Below are 17,743 nucleotides of genomic sequence, written 5' to 3'. Positions count from 1 at the left end.
TTATCCGCGTGCTGCTGCTGTTGTTGTTGTCTTTGGATACAGGAAGAAGAATCGGAAATGACGCATATTGCGTCTTAAGGTTTTCTGTACGTCTTGACGCTAACCGTGCGTCGCCGTTTACATCGGGATATTGCAATTCCATGTATACAGGAGAAACTCTCTCTGCTCACGCATGTAAACGGGTTATTCCTAATGTTTCAGAAACCCGAATAGTGACCTTAACCCGACCATAACCCGAAAATTGGCTGCATGTAAACGTAGTCAATGTTTATTACTATTTTTGAATTAGATTTTTTTTTTTTTTTTTTTTGTTATGCGCTTTTGTCAGTTTATTATTTCTGTATAGCTAATTTATTTTTATTTAAAAGTTTAGTACTTCAACTCTATTTTTAAACTTAAACAAAAAACTAGAAATGTAATGTTTAGGTTTTTCATCTTATATTTATATTTTATCCTAATTTGTTTCAGCTTTATTTCAAATATCGAAATTATTATTTTTATTTCAGTTTTAAGTTAGTCATTTTAGTATTTAAAATTTAAGTTAGCTGCCAAGGCAACACTTCTAGTTTTTGTTTACGTTTTTGAAGTATACGTTTTTCATCTAATATTCATATTTTATATTATTTTAGCTTCCTAATTATCGAAAATTATTGTAATAGTTTTAATTAAAAATATCAGCACTGGTTGGGTACATGTGCTTGTTTTGGTACATGGGCAAATCCTCCATCAGACAGTCAGAAGGGGCGACCCCGAACCTAATTTGCGGCGCAGCTGTAGGTACCTTTCATCTCTTCCAAATGCGAGCAGATCTGCTTTCTCTTCATCTTCCAGTGTTTGAAAACATTGGCATTCATGCGCCCATGTGTGCGTCTGCTTTTTGTAGACTATCCCAGCGGGTGTGCCAAGGTCCCATCCAGCTCGGTGTGCCACTTCTTCACAGAATCACTTGAGTGGAAAATCTAGACACGGAGGGGAGTATTTCACCTGAATGGGACATGGGAATGTTGGCGGTGGAGCTCCGCGATTTCCCTGCGGGGACTCCGGGGGCTGAATGAATGGCTGGAAGTTTTGTTAGGATTTGCCACTAAGCTCAACCAGACCAACGTACGCTGACTCGTTCCAGCATGGCACTTCTCCATTCAAAAGAGAGAGTGTAGCCTCAACAGGGGTTAAAGGCAAATACAAGTACATTCAGCCTTGAGGAAATGAGCTTTCTAAAGAGCACACAAGCCCTCCTTGGGTTTCTGAGGGCTTTGGGTCATTATCTGTGTCTATAATTGCTATCGTTAAATTGGAATGATGTTTTGGCACAAATTCTGCACTTTACATGTTTTCCATCATTTTTTTTTTTGTCTTTCTTGTAGTGCGCTATGCATGAGTGACGAAAGGATCCACTTTGTTTGTTCTCATGTTGCAGCATCATAAATCTAGCCAGACATTTGATTCGCTAATGAATAATGAAGAGCAAATCTCTTTCTCACTCTCTTATTCAGTCCCCCTCTCTCTCTTCTGTTGTTCTCTGTGGAAACGTTGCGCCCTGAAATGCACATTTCAAACAAAGAACAGCAATTATGCTCCTCATTTGCATGACTTAACATGCATTTGCATGTGCTTGCGAGGAACGCTTTGTGCGTGGCCTGTGTTTAACACGGCAGAACGTGGAGCCGTTAACAAGCTTTATCCTGAGACCGAGCCTAATGGTCGACAGCCCTGCTGGAAGTTTAATGAATCTTTGCTTAAGATTGCACACCAATATAGTGAGAGGTTAACGGACAGATGGAGAGACAGACAGAGACGTTAGTTTGAAGACTTGCATACTCTACACAAGGAATGTAAATGCAACCGCTTCTAACTACAGATGCTTTCCATGTGGTTGCCAAGGATGCACAATATATCAGTACCATACCATATTAATTATTATCGGCCGATATTAGAGTTTATTTTTAATCCATCCATTAATATTGTTCTTTTTAATTCAATACATAAAAAAATATATCACATTTTTTATTCAAAATAAATTTCTTGCTCACTTAAAGTTCATCTTAAAAAACACTAATTTAATAACACTATTAAATGTAATCTTAAGCAAATTTCAAAATGAATATCTATTTTTAACACTGTACATTATAATTTTTGATGGCTAAAATCACTTTAAACCATTTATTTTAGTGTTTAATGTTTTATTTAGATAAAATAGTATAACATCTGTAAGACATTTATGAACAATATCTAAACATAAAATGAAAAGTATAAATAACTTATTGGTAACAGCCAGTATTTTAAAGGGTTAGTTCACCCAAAAATGAAAATTATGTCATTAATGACTCACCCTCATGTCGTCCCAAGCCCTTAAGACATCCGTTCATCTTCGGAACACAGTTTAAGAGATTTTAGATTTAGTCCGAGAGTTTTTTGTCCCTCCATTGAAAATGTGTCCACGGTATACTGTCCTTGTCCAGAAAGGAAATAAAGACATCATCAGAGTAGTCCATGTGACATCAGTGGGTTAGTTAGAATGTTTTGAAGCATCGAAAATACATTTTGGTCCAAAAATAACAAAAACTACGACTTTATTCAGCATTGTATTGTCTTCCGGTTCTGTTGTCAAGCCGGGTTCATGAGTCCGCAGTGTTGCTGCTGACGTGTTATCTGGTGTGTCCGTGTATTCGGGTTCAAATAAATATGGCTGGGCAAAAAAATGCAAGTCTTCCTCTGTGTCGAAATGCTTAGACATGTTTGCGAAGATTGTTTTGTTTACAGTGTGCGTCTCCCTCAGACTGTAAACGAAGCTCGGGCGCACCAAATAACACGTCAGCAGCGTCACTGAACGCGGATTGACAACAGAACCGGAATATTTTCGATGCTTCAAAACATTCTAACTAACCCACTGATGTCACATGGACTACTTTGATGATGTCTTTATTTCCTTTCAAGGACAGTATACCGTACATACATTTTCAATGGAGGGACAGAAAACTCTCGGACTAAATCTAAAATACCTTAAACTGTGTTCCAAAGATGAACGGAGGTCTTACGGGCTTGGAACGACATGAGGGTGAGTCATTAATGACATAATTTTCATTTTTGGGTGAACTAACCAACCCTTTAATATTTATGCGTACCCATAATTGTATTTAGAAATGTGTCAGGAGTTGAGCAATAAAGACCATAATCCACGGGATGTTCAAGAGAGTTCCCCATTGTCCATTTAGTCCAAACCTGAGAAAATCCAGTTCCCATCATCCTGTACAAAAGCTCCCCTTATTTCTTCAAGCTTCATGATATTTACATAATGAAACCACACACACACTGCAGCACAGAACCTCTGATTGTGGCTTTTTTAAAGAAATTTCCTGGCATAAATCATAAATATGATATGAGCCCTCACATCAATTTTTTAGGGCTTTATTTTTTAATGCTGAACAAAAGTTCCCATATATTCATTATTTAACTGACAGTTTCCATGTTTTAGATTGGTCGATTTCCACAGAGCTTATGAAATGTGGATCTGAGACATTTGCTTGATGATGAAAACCACATTGAAAATAGTCTTATTCAGGGACCCGTTATTGTAAATGTGAGGACTGGTGAATTATTGAGTGTGTCCTGAGGGTGTAATATGAAAAATGGGAAGTACTATGCTAACTTCTTGAGTCTACACACTCTCTGTCTCCATTTTTCTTATGTCTTTCTTTGAGGTGGTTTATAGGGCTTAAAAACAGCTGTATTATTACATGCAGTTTGGAATATTAAGCTCGACGAGAACATCTCTCTTTTTTTTCTCGTTCTTCCGCTCATTTTATCTTTGCCATTCAGTGTTTAAGTGCTCCGCATGGACCGAGCCTTTCCTTCCATCACACCTGTCTTACATTACGAAGAAAATAAGCTCCCCGAAGAACAGACTGATTTATTTGTCTGAATAAGCTGTAGGTACTGACTGTCGTACCCACAGGAGCATTTAAAAGCATCCGATGAGACTATTTCACTATTGCACATGGAGCTTACTGAGTCACATTTCTTATTGCTAGTGTGTTGCTTTTTGATGAAATACACTGTAAATACATATATATATTTGAGTTCAAATTGAGATTTCAGACTTTTGAGCAAATCTGAGCGCAGTTTGAGACATTTTTGAACCTCTACATGAGAAATGTCAGATTGCTAGAGTCTTTTCTTCTTTTAAAGAAATATCTGAAAAGCAGAAGTCTCCATTTGCTCTTTATTTAATCTCTCCTCACTGTCTAAGCGAAACAAATGAGATGTTAACAAGATCTTATTAAGAGTTTTCTTTCCTATAGGATATTTTGTCAGAGGAATCTTTCTTGCTTTGAGAACATATGGAAAGAGATGTGTCTTGCTAAACCCCAGTAGTGACGGCAGAGTCAGCTTTTGTAATGAACAGATTGACTCATTTAATATGACTTTTCCCACATCGTCACCACTGAACACAGTGCGGCCCAATCTGATGAAGGGGCAGAAAAAGCAAATGGAGCAGAGGACTTGCTGGCCGTAGTCTGTAAAGTCACTTTAGATGAATTGAGTGGGAGAGACCAAGCAGATCTCAACAGTGGAAGGGTGCCTGCAGTTCTCCTGACATCAATTTGAAAATGTTTCCCATGGTCCTCTCTTCAGTAAAGCCTGTCAGACTCCACCAAAGTAATTGAGTTTCTGCAGAGGCGAAATGAAACCGAAGTTTCAGCGGCAGCATCAAAGGGAAAGACGCTGCTTGGGGTTTGTCCATTCCTCACAACCCAAGCGATCGATTTAATTCCTCGTAGTAAAGGGCAGAGTGGAAAGATGGATCCAGGATCAGGTATCTCATAGATCCAGCAGAGTTCTGCAGAGCACATCTATGCCATGTGGGAAATAAAACACCTTGATGTGTGAGATGATGTGTGCGATCAACCTGAGACGAAAACAATCTCTCGTTGGAGGGCACAGGCCTTTGATCACATATTGATGGTGCGTTGTGGTAAACAGATGCCCTTGCTGTAGCGCTTTAACCCAGTGGTTTTGTGGGGTGTAACCCAGTGTGGGGTGAACCCCCTAAAGCAGTATCACTGCTTATTTAATTATTTTTAATGTATTGTATACCATGGTATACTATTTTTTTGTAATTAAGTGTTTTAGTGTATTTTTGCAACACAGCAAATTCACTGAAAATAATTGAGCAATGTAAGCCTACTGACACAAAGTATAACAAAACAGTGAAAATTTGAAGAACAGGCCGTTTTTATAGTTTTTAAAAAATATATATATATATTTTCATATTTATATATTTTAAATTTCAAATGAATGCTTTCTATTCATCAAAGAACCCTGAAAAAAATGTTTCACGGTTTCCCGAAAAATATTAAGCAGCACAACTTTTTGCAAAATTTATAATAATAAGAGCTGTTTCTTAAGCACTGTAACGAAGGGTCGAAGACGTTCGGATCCATGTGCAGTAACTTTATTCACAATAAGTAGACAGAGAGAATGCAGTAAACACAAACTGGTAAACAGGGAAGATCCAGGCTCAGCAACAATATCAGGCAGGGGTCGAGGCAGGCAGCAGACAGAAACACGGAGACCAGGAAAACAGGCAGGGATCAGGAAACCAGGAAAACTAAGGAATATAAACGCTCAGAGATGTAGGCCGTGGCAAATACAAGACTTCACAATGGTGTAGTGAGTGGAAGTGGTTTATATGTGTGTGTGTGAATGAGATGCAGGTGTGTGTAATCAGCACAGTGCAGGTGTATGGTGTAATCAGTCCAGGGAGATGCATGATGGGAAATGTAGTCCGTGATAACCCAGGGAGTGCATGGTCAAGCGTGACAGAGCCCCCCCTTTAAGAGCGGCTTCCAGACGCTCAAAAACAAAAACGAAACAAAAATAAAAAAAACACAACAGTTCAGGAGGGTGGTGAAGCGGAGGTGGTCCTGGGGGAGGGATGGAGGGCCAGGTCCGTGCAGGGGAACGGGACCAGGGCACCACAATAGCGGACCTGGGTCGTGGAGCGTGGGCGGACCAGGCTGTGCAGGCGACCAGGGTGGAGCAGGCAGTTCAGGTGGCCAGGGCGGTGAAGACCCTTCGGGCGGCCACGACGGTGAAGACCCCTCGGGCGGCCACGGCGGTGAAGACCCCTCGGGCGGCCACGGCGGTGAAGACCCCTCGGGCGGCCACGGCGGTGAAGACCCCTCGGGCGGCCACGGCGGTGAAGACCCCTCGGGCGGCCACGGCGGTGAAGACCCCTCGGGCGGCCACGGCGGAGAAGACCCTTCGGGCGACCATGGCGGAGAGGACCCTTCGGGCGGCCACGGCGGAGAAGACCCTTCGGGCGGCCATGGCGGTGCGGCCTTCATGGTCCAATCCAGGGTCCTACTGCCCCCCCCCCAAAATTTTCTTAGGGGCAGCCATGGGGTCAGCGGCCTCTGGCGCAGGATCAGCGGGCTCTGGCGCAGGATCAGCGGGCTCTGGCTCAAGTGTGTGCGTAGCCCACACACACCACATGGCTGTGGCCATAATGGCCAGTGTTGCGGTCACTGAGGGCTCAGGCGGCGCATGCGTGGCGTGATCAGTCTCTGGCTGGGCAGACGTGACGTGAACAGTCTCTGGCTGGGCAGACGTGACGTGAACAGTCTCTGGCTGGGCAGACGTGACGTGAACAGTCTCTGGCTGGGCAGACGTGACGTGAACAGTCTCTGGCTGGGCAGACGTGACGTGAACAGTCTCTGGCTGGGCAGACGTGACGTGAACAGTCTCTGGCTGGGCAGACGTGACGTGAACAGTCTCTGGCTGGGCAGACGTGACGTGAACAGTCTCTGGCTGGGCAGCCGTGACGTGAACAGTCTCTGGCTGGGCAGACGTGACGTGAACAGTCTTCTTGACCTTCCGCACTGACATCAGCGGGGGTTGTGCCACGGTGGACATCAGTCCTGGACGCCCATAGACCGAAGCCATGGCTAGTTTGATGGTTGAAGTGACAAGAAGTTTCTCAGGCAGTGCGGTCGTGACAACATCTTCCTCCACCTTCCCTACAGTGAAGAGGGATCCACAAAACTCCAGGACAAAGTCGATATACTGTACCAGGGTCCAGCAGGGGTCTTCCTCTGGCAAATTTAATTTAATGTCTGGGTCAAGTCCACTCCAGAAACAGTCTTTAATCATTGCATCATCACCAGGAACGAGGTGACTATAAACAAGAAACTCCTCCACATAATCCTCTATGATGCGATTAAACTGATAAATTGAACACAGTTTACTCAGCGGGTCCTGGTGCACAGCGAGTGGACCTGCATTGGCTGACTGGAGAGCATACAAGGCTGCTGGATCCTGTGTTGGTGAAGTCTTCTGTAACGAAGGGTCGAAGACGTTCGGATCCATGTGCAGTAACTTTATTCACAATAAGTAGACAGAGAGAATGCAGTAAACACAAACTGGTAAACAGGGAAGATCCAGGCTCAGCAACAATATCAGGCAGGGGTCGAGGCAGGCAGCAGACAGAAACACGGAGACCAGGAAAACAGGCAGGGATCAGGAAACCAGGAAAACTAAGGAATATAAACGCTCAGAGATGTAGGCCGTGGCAAATACAAGACTTCACAATGGTGTAGTGAGTGGAAGTGGTTTATATGTGTGTGTGTGAATGAGATGCAGGTGTGTGTAATCAGCACAGTGCAGGTGTATGGTGTAATCAGTCCAGGGAGATGCATGATGGGAAATGTAGTCCGTGATAACCCAGGGAGTGCATGGTCAAGCGTGACAAGCACCAAATCAAAATATTAAAATTATTTTTGAAGGATCTTGTGACGCCGAAGACTGGAGTGATTCAATGTTTTTAAGATGTGGTAAGCACTAATGTTTTCTTTTTTCAAAGGAGGGCATCACCAAAAACAATTGAGGACCACTATTTTAACCTACAGTGAAACGAATGGAAATGGAATGGCAGGTGTCACATGAGAACATGTCAGACAAGGTTGGACAGTGCAGACTTGACTGTTCTGATCAGTTGGCGCAACAAGAGCCACCTCCTCTTTTTGGTTTCACACTGCCCAGACTTATACGGAGCGTGTGCGAGGGGACATAGAGGAGTTCTCTCGCCCTTTAATGACTCCAGGTCTGAGTTGGAGCACATCAGAGGTAATGAGACGTCCTCTGATATCACGACTCCAGGAGAGTGAGAGAGTGAGTGTGTGCCCTACTGGCAGCTTCCTTTCAGAGGTGTGTGCTGGTGCTGATCGCGGTCATTATCTCACCTTAGGACTCAGCAGCCGTAACCCTTGCACACACATGCAGAGCCTCTAATTGAGTTTCTGTGTTGTGCTGACTGGGCTTTGATTCGCCCACGAGTGGTCAGAGAAAGGTGCTTGCCTTCCATGTTTCTAAGCCTCTTACTATATATCTCTCTTTATTTCCCTTTCTCTGTGGTCAGACAGCGTCTTAATCCCAGCTGACTTACTGACACACTTATTCATCTACAGAACAAGATTATGAAATTAGACATCACTTCACTTTGACCCTCTGTTGGAAAACCGGGTCTGTTTTTTGAAAGCTGTGTTTTGAAACATGGTAGCTGGTCCAAGCTGGTCTGATATGGACACATGGTTTAGTTGGCTGATTACGGTAATGGACTCAGCTACACCAGCAACAAACCGCCAACATGTCAAACCTCAACTATAACTACACCCATACAGAAATATATATATATATTATATATATATACATATACTCTGGGTATAGGGACATATATGTACACATATATTACATTTCCGTATGGGCAGTGATTTTGTATGATCTAGTTTTTCAGTCAGAGTCCTTGACTAAGATTGTCTACCAGCTCAGTTAGGTCTCCACCTGCGTGTAGTTTAGTCGTTCAACCATTTGTCTCCAATGAGCCATTTAACCAACTGAAGAACCTTGATACAGAGAAAATGAATGAAAATGGTTCATTGCTGAATGATTTCTCAATCTTCAAGCTGAAGGAACTGGATGACATTTTCTGAATGATACTAATCCAAAATCTGACTTGTGATGTAGCCTGGAATCAAAACCACACCATGTTGGTTCGTTTGGCCAGAGGAGAACTGGCACCCTGACTGAGCCTGGTTTCTCAAGGCTTTTTTCCCTCCATTTCTGTTACCGAATGAGTTTGGGTTCCACTGGCTCACTTAGTTGGGGAAACATAATATTCAGTAATATTATTGATTTGACTGTACTGACACTATTGAATGAGAACGGAACTGAGCTGGACAATGACATCACTGTTTTCTACTGCACTGCTTCATAGCTGAATTGATCTCATTTCATATTTGATGATCTTTACACAGTTATTGAACAGAACTGAATAAGCGCTGAACTTACCTCAGCTAAACAATGACACTATTTTCTTTTCAGAGCTGCTTTACAGCTCTTTGGCATCATTATTTTTCTGTTTATCCATGTAAAGCTGCTTTGAAACCGTATGTATTGTATAAAGCGCTATATAAATAAAGGTGACTTGACTTTATTTTTTAGGAGTATGGTTTCAGTTGCCACTGAAAGAAGGAACGGTTTGTGACCAGTTTAGGGGATCGCATGTGTGTTTATGAATGTATTTGTGCTTTAGATCAGCGTTGTGCTGTCCTGTATGGCGACTCCTGCTGTATTTCACTATGGAGTGAGAATGTGTGTCCACAAACAGCCTCGGGGCTTTCAATCAGATCTCACTCGCTGAAATGAAAAGGAAATAAACAGCAAGTGGAAAAAAGGGAAGTGAGAGACAAAGAGAAAACACATCACTAAGATGGAGGATCTCTTAGTCGTGTTGTTGCATTTATCTGAGTGGTTCTCTCCTCTGTGTAAGAGTTCCACTGCGCTCTCTCTTTTATTTGAAAGTCTGTTTTCCTTTTCCCCCCTAGTGTAGTATTGCTTGTATTTCAGATGACAGTGTATGAAATATATAACATACCCAAGCTTTGATATAACATAGAATAGAACAGTTGCATTTGTCAGTGAGAGACAAGGACTGTGTGTGTGTGTGTGTGTGTGTGCGTGTGTGTGTGTGTGCTGTGCGTGTGTGTGTGTGTGTGTGCGTGTGCGTGCGTGTGTGTGTGTGTGTGTGCAAGAACATCCCACACAGATGTCGGTTTGAAATCAACAGAACAGAGGAAACATAATTATATGTGTTTAGTTCCTCCCCTCATCTCTCTCTCTACATGCTCTCATCAGCGGTGAAAAATGGGCTTAATTAACCTGCAGGAAACTTTGTGAATGTGTATGATGTGTGGAAGCGTGTGTCTGAATTGTGTTTCTTTTTCAACAACTGTGTCTAAATGAGAGCGGAGGAGAGAAGCAGCATGTTAAAAGTGGCTTTGTGGTGGATTTCTCCCTGTAAAACATGTTTCAGAGAGAAGTGGATAAAATATTTCTTGTATTACTTATGCTTTTGACTTTATAAATCAGTGACTCCCAAACAAATATATATATGTACCCAAGAGGGTGCTTGGAAAGATTCAAATTCTGCTTTGTTAAACCAATTAATCAGAAAACTGACCCCAAACTTTTGAACAGTAGTGTAAAATGAACAAATGTATGGTATTGTATTACACTGTATTATACAGTGATGTGCATTTATGAACAGTGTCAGGGTGATGATATGAATAAAAGTGGGCCACAATGCGAGATCATTAATTAGGATGCGCTGTGCTTTCGCGCTTTGGCTGGGTCAGAGTAGCCCCCACAGTCTACAAACACACACACAGTACTTCAATAATGAGGCCCTGTCTGTCACACACTGCCCTCTATTACTGCCTACAGATTAGTATGCACACTTACACACCTACACTAACGATCATGCTCTCTTTCCCTTTGTGTGTGTGTGTGTGTGCGCGTGCGTTTTGGTGTTTGGTTCATCAAGCTATAGAGTCCTTTCACCCTGCTCAGTGTGAGATATCACTCTCTTGCCCATCATGAATGAGGTCTCTTTAATATCTCAAGAGTTTTAGACAACTTAGTAAACGAACTTGGCTTGCTGTCCTCAAAGGAGGCTCGATCCTCCTTACATTGCATAGAAAGAGAAAGAATGGAATAGAGGAGGAGATGTGGAGGGATGCTGGAAGAAATGTCGCTGAAATGGCTCAATAACTGCTGTTTATAAATGCTCAAGTTGTTGATTGACCGGAGTGAATGAACTTACGTTTTAAAAACCTCCCAAACCTAAGTTTGAACTTCATGTTTTCCAAGGTACCAAAGTCAGACATCTCAATATGAACTCAGTTTTAAAAAATCAGTTTGATTTTTGCATTTCTCTCACTCTTTGAGACGTCTCACCCGGAGGAATTTCAGTGTGGGGTTCATGAGTGAGGGTGACAGAAAGAGAGAGAGAAAGACAAAGGCCCTGATTTGAAAACTTAATTACATCCCTGAAAAAGCATGTCATCAGAACAACAATGAGATATACATCGTTGAGTGTTTAATTGAGCATGAAAAGAACTCTCTTTTTAGAACGTAACGCAAAAACTGCTTCTGTCAGGCCAGCAAGGGCAAGGCAATTATGCGAGCTCACCGGCGTGCTGTTTGGATGTCACAAAGACTTAACCCTGCAAAACGGAGACTTGACTCTGGGGGACACCTGCACCATCTCAGTCGCCATGACAACTTGGCCTACACTGTCATTCACCAAGACACCTGCAAGTCTTTCCCTATGCTGTGTGTGTGTAATTCCAGATCATCTGTTTTAGGTTGTTTCTGAGACGTGTTTTCTGCCTTCTCAGATTCATTGGTTTGGTCCTGATGTAGTCCTTCCCAAACAGACCAACAATGGCACACATTTTAAAGTCATCATGAAATCAAAATGGCCAATTCTTGTAGTTTATCCAACATCTCTTCTCTTCTCTGATTACATGTCTTTCAGTGCGAGGGCTAGACAATCTTTCACATGAGCAACAATATCAAACCACAACGAATCAATTCCCCATGGACAAAATCAAGTTTATGCCAACTTTATCTTTGACTGGATCATTGAACAGTCAGTTGAACTCAAGAACTGGATCAGTCCAATTTGTGAATGAATCATTCAAACTGGTTTTGCTGACTGAATCAACTGATTCAAAAGAACAACTCATTCAATCATTTAATTCATGCACCAATACTTTTTTCATTAATTCAAATGAATAGTTAATATATTACTTTAATTTCCAGTCTTCAGATAATTTGATAATATTATATAATAATTTGATGGTGTTTTTTCATAAAAAAATGTTCATAAACCTCTCCAGATAAAAATGTCAATAAAAATTCAAACATTTTTGTCATTCATCCAAATTCTTCCAAAACCAAATTATCTGAGCTTTATTATCCAAAGATTTGAGACTAAAAGCAGATACATAAAATGAAGCATACATTTAATCTGTTAAATTATGGAAGAGCAAACTCAAAGCAATGCAATTTTCCTCTGTCGTTTGTGTCTTGCGCTCATGGTGAATCAGCATTGATTCAGCAGTCCGTATCCACTCAAAGGCAATACATTGCATTCTTCTGATAATCTAGTGCCTTTGAGTTGCTTTTTTGGATGCAGACAAACATGCTAACAAAAGAAAAGCGGCACATGTTCGATGCGGCTGATGACCATTTAAGTCTTTTTGAATGGTATCTAATTTTCCTCAGTCAACATCGGCTTATGTTACATACAGTCGTCAAATTACCGTACACCAAATTAGGCCGAAAACACAACACAAACACTGCACGCACCATTTCCGTCACCCTTTTTTATCCGTTCTTCGTCCTGTTTTTTTTTTTTAACACAACAATCCGTGACATCTTCTGTATTGATATTCAAATTAGTACAGAGCTTTGGGTGGACTTAGATGAAATTCACCAGCTGTTTATACATGGAGCATATTATATCCAATGCTTTGCTTCACCGCCATCCAGGCTTAGTTTGGATTAGTGAGCCGTAAACAAATGCACAAAGGCCTTTGCGCTTTCTCCTCAGATTTTTTTCTCACGTTATCTAGCAAACTGTGATGCTGAAACGATCAAGCAATTGTTTCATTGTGTTTTATGCACAGAGCGAGAAAGAGATCCCGGTTGGGATTCCATAGTGTTATTGTGAAACAAAGAGTAAAATGCCCAGTCATGAAACGAATAAAAAAAAAAGTCCTCCTTTCGTTACCATTTGGCCTTGTTATTACCATCCTATCTAAAAGGCTTTCTTTTTTTTACCCTTCACTTTCCTCCCTCTCTCATTCTCCCTGTCCGAGGGGTGTTTATCTTTCCTCAGGATGTGGTGATACTGTGACAGCTGTTTTGGAGGAGTTAGAGGGTAGAGATCCCTCGGTTGAAATCCTGGCCAGAGTTCGTCGGGTGTCCCTTGAACTGCCCTCTCCCTGCTGGAGGTTTGTTGATTAAGCCTGTGGCCCATTAGCCTCTCAGGTGTGGGTGTTGGCCGCTGGGTTTTGATCCACATCTGTTGGACCTTTAGGCCACTGCAGTTTTGGGCTGCACACAGAGCACAGTGTGAGGTAGGAAGGGTCGCTTCTAAGGCCTACGTGGAGAATGTGGATCTTTAAAGACTTAAAGATGTAGAGCCTCTAATGTACACAAACAGTATCTGTTTCTTCTAATTTTACATTATATACAACATTTTACACACACACACACACATACACATTGCTAAGGGGTAATTAAATGTAACAAATCATCTAAAAAATTAGCATCTTTTATTTGAAAATTAAACAACGTTATATCAAACTTTGATAATTGCCTTAACCTTTTAAACCACTTAGAAGATAGTGATCAAAGTACATTTTGTAAAAATCACCTGTCAAGTTTATATATATATTACATCAGCATATGGGAATCAAATTGGACGACTACAGGGACTCACCTCAGGCTCACTCATTTAACAGTTCATCTATTGCTAAAATTATGAAAAAAAAATCTGTCAAGAATAGAACATTTTTCAAATCAAGATTGTCAAAATCAAAATGCGTAGTTCGTGCATAAAAAATCTCCGTCAAATCCAACATATGTTGAACGACGTTTACTAACCCGGTGAAGTTTTTCAATTGGATTGGCGTTTATTCTCTTTAACATGCAGTGTGAAGTATTTCACTCAGTTCCCTGATCATTCTGATTCAATTTAAAGGAGAACTCCGGCGCAAAATGAACCTTTGGTCTAATTACACATTGTTACCTAGTCAACCGTTATCTGAGATTTGTTTTCATGATTATCGAATGTAAATAGTTTTATCTCTAAAAACAGTTTAGCCTATAAAGCTAGTATAACGCTAGTATATTGGGCATGGAGTAATGACAAATAAAAATCGCTTGTTAATACCACTAACAAGGCTCAAAATAGCCCCACACTAACACGGTAGCATAATGAGGGTCCCTACCTTCAAACCGAAGCATTGAGAACTTTGTCAGTGTCCAGACAGTTTAATAAGAAGATATTTTATACATACAGTCAACTTCGCGTATACAGGCAGAAGCCATCTTTGAAAAACAGTCTCTACCAGTTGATCTACGAACGCCGATCCAAGTGCGCTGGTGAGATGTGAACGAGCTATAAGTTGTGATAAGGTGAGCGCGAACAGCAGGCTTGGATCGGCGTTCGTAGATCGACTGGTAGAGACTGTTTTTCAAAGATGGCTTCTGCCTGTATACGCGAAGTTGACTATGTATTAAATATCTTCTTATTAAACTGTCTGGACACTGACAAAGTTCTCAATGCTTCGGTTTGAAGGTAGGGACCCTCATTATGCTACCGTGCTAGTGTGGGGCTATTTTGAGCCTTGTTAGTGGTATTAAAGTGGGGTACTCGATGCCCAATATACTAGCGTTATACTAGCTTTATAGGCTAAACTGTTTTTAGAGATAAAACTATTTACATTCGATAATCATGAAAACAAATCTCAGATAACGGTTGACTAGGTAACAATGTGTAATTAGACCAAAGGTTCATTTTGCGCCGGAGTTCTCCTTTAAGCGAGTGAAGAACAAATTCCCTCCCTTCTTGGGAAGCGATGACGCATTCAAAACATTCGGTAGTGTGGGTTTTCCAGGAAATGCTTGCACTCGTAAATACTACTGTGTATTGTGCACAGACATCGATGTCGTGATATTTAAATGATGTGCATTTGAAAACAGATGGATCGTAAGGTAATAATTATTTTATTCTTACACCATGTGCGGTGCAACATGATGCGACAAGCGCAAATTGAACCATTATAATTAGAAATACTGTCTACACTGGATGTGGCGCGACACGACAAATTCCCAACTGTTAACTGATGCCCCATTCTGTTTCTGACGTACTTCAAGCACTCACGCTACTTCTGATACAAAGAACAAATGGATTTGCAATGGTCGCTTTGTCTCGTCTAGTGTAGACAACAGCAGGCTGTTTCGGCGCGACACGACAGCTGCCGCGTCCGGTTTAGACACTGTGTTAGCCAGCAAGTATTCAGTAAAGTGATTGATGCCCATGAGTTTATGTCAGCTTTCAAAAGTTTCCGGAATATAAAAATATAATAAAATATTATTCAGTAAGACATTATGATTCTGTTTCTTGCCATGCTGCTAAAGCTTATTTGGAGCTTTATGCATGTATTTAGCATACATCTTGCTAGGTTCAGTCATGTAGACCACTGATCATTTATCTGTATTATCCTCAAAAGTCAGTGAATCACAGCGGCAAGTGGACAGACAGAGAATTTGATTACACCAACAGCAACATTAACAGGATTTACATGTATTTGCATAGAGAATGTCACTTTGTGTTGACTTTAACTTGTGCAGTGATCTGTGGGGCTTTGTTGGTTTGTGTTTTTGCTCTGCTGGCATTGATGTGGTTTTATCTATTTGACTGTCTGTTCAACGTGACCTCCAGTTCGTTTGCACAAGGCCTCCACAATCGCCTCACATCCTGACAACACAAGAGACGGGGAAACATAGTGTCAAGACACCCAAACCCCCGACCCTTGTATCTCTTTTGCTCTCGTTGTGTCTTTCGTCTTTTCCTTGCATCTCCCTCGATCCTTCTCTTATGACATACTCCAAAGGGTGGCTATGAAAAGACAGGAAGTGAGGGTAACGGTAGTATGTTCCCTCTTGACAAGATGCTTAGAAGTGAATTTTCTTCTTATTCTCACTGTTGTCTCACTTTTGCGTGAAATGCCAAAAACAACACGGTGCAAGTCTGGAAACAAGCAAACAACAGAGAAAAGAGAACACAAAAACACCCCCAAAAAGATATTTCTGTTCTGTTAAGTCCTTTCTTTCTCTGTCTGATCTTCCGAGGCCGTCTGAGGTAGCGGATCGTGTCTCTGACAGCAATCTTCCTCAGGACATACAGGGGAAGTCAGAGATGACGTGTTCTACAGAAATGTCATTTCTCTCTTGTAGCCGAGCGTCCTCGGGCTGAATGACAGTCTGAAGCCGAGAGGCGTCACTGAACTCAGGGTGGCTGAAGGCTTTCTCTATCCCTCCTGCTCTTTTCGCTAGTATTTCGATTAGAAGATGTGCTTTCAGGGGCTATAAACACAACACTCTGGCCTGGTAGATGTGTTTTGGATTTTTTGCTGAGATTACAGAGATTATGAACAGCGTTATGAGCTTCCTCCAAAAATAAAACAATGAAAGTGATAAAACAAGAAGAGTATCATGAGAGGGAAGATGACAGGCCTTGAATTTCTCTCATTAGGGTCTATTGTTGGATGGATCGGTTGCTCATGTTCTTGCTCATCTCAGTTGAATAAATGCTGTGTTTTGTGCCTGTTTTTGTTTTGTACCTGTTTTCGTCAAAGATCTACAACCACAATAATTAGAAGTGCGGCCATTCCGGCAGCGCATATGTGCTTCAGATTATCAATGCAATAAATCACAGTTCTAATCACAAGAAGTGGACCGCATGTCAAAATGACTATTCCCAAACTGTAAATGGTTAGTTCATCGAAAAATTTAAATTCTGTGTTTACTCACTCTCATGTTGTTTTCGCACGTCATGCAAGCATTTGATTCATTCATGTTTAGTACAGTATGTGCGTCATTGTAAATCTGTTTATATGAAGCCATTGTGTCTCTTCAAAAGACTTGGATCTGGATTAGACCGCTTCATTTATTATTTTTACAATTTAGATTTTTGGATCTTGGATATAGTTTAGAGGAACTAAATTCACTTTATATCGCAAATCATATCGTTTACATCAACGACACACATCGTCGTATTTTTATATCTCGATATAACAATGTATCGTTACACCCGTAATTATTATTATTATTTTCAAATAATTTTAATCTTTTTATTTATTTTATTTAAGAGTTTGATTTACCACTTTGCCATATTTTCTGTATTGTAATGCATAAAAAAAAAAAAAAAATCCGTACAATAAATTGCAGACTTCTCCAATTTCTAGGGCTGCAACTAACAATTATTTTGATAATCGATTAGTTGGCCGATTATTTCTTCGATTAATCAGATAAAAAGACACATTTTCTTCTTTTTTTTTTTTTTTATTGACAAAATACACTATTCCACATCCTGCTCAATGCTGTCCTTCAAACAAACGTGCCATCTGAATGCTATGAAAACAACATATATAGTGAATATATCTATATCAATGGTATATGCAAAAGAGTTATGTGCAAAAGAGCTATAAAGGAGTTTTTAGTATGTGATGGATTTCTTTAATAATTCAAAACATGTTTGTCTTTTTCTCTCTCTCTCTCTCTCTCTCTCTCTCTCTCTCTCTCTCTCTCTCTCTCTCTCTCTCTCTCT

General features: G+C 41.0%; 2 protein-coding genes across 2 annotated transcripts in view; both read left to right on the top strand.

The window, feature by feature from the left end:
* Positions 1-17,743, top strand: part of si:dkey-22o22.2 (neural-cadherin) — a 116,663-nt gene that overhangs the window by 39,633 nt on the left and 59,287 nt on the right.
* plekhf2 (pleckstrin homology domain containing, family F (with FYVE domain) member 2) overlaps positions 10,328-17,743 on the top strand; it is a 218,134-nt gene continuing 210,718 nt past the window's right edge. Inside the window, exon 1 of the mRNA XM_056257169.1 lies at positions 10,328-10,339. The gene's annotated coding sequence lies outside the window, so the exon portion shown is untranslated. The remainder of the gene's footprint in view (positions 10,340-17,743) is intronic.

Source organism: Rhinichthys klamathensis, unplaced genomic scaffold, assembly GCF_029890125.1.
Source record: "Rhinichthys klamathensis goyatoka isolate OS25496 unplaced genomic scaffold, OSU_Roscu_1.1 h1tg000006l_1, whole genome shotgun sequence".
Classification (NCBI taxonomy): Eukaryota; Metazoa; Chordata; class Actinopteri; order Cypriniformes; family Leuciscidae; genus Rhinichthys; species Rhinichthys klamathensis.
This window is presented reverse-complemented; position numbering and strand designations above follow the sequence as displayed.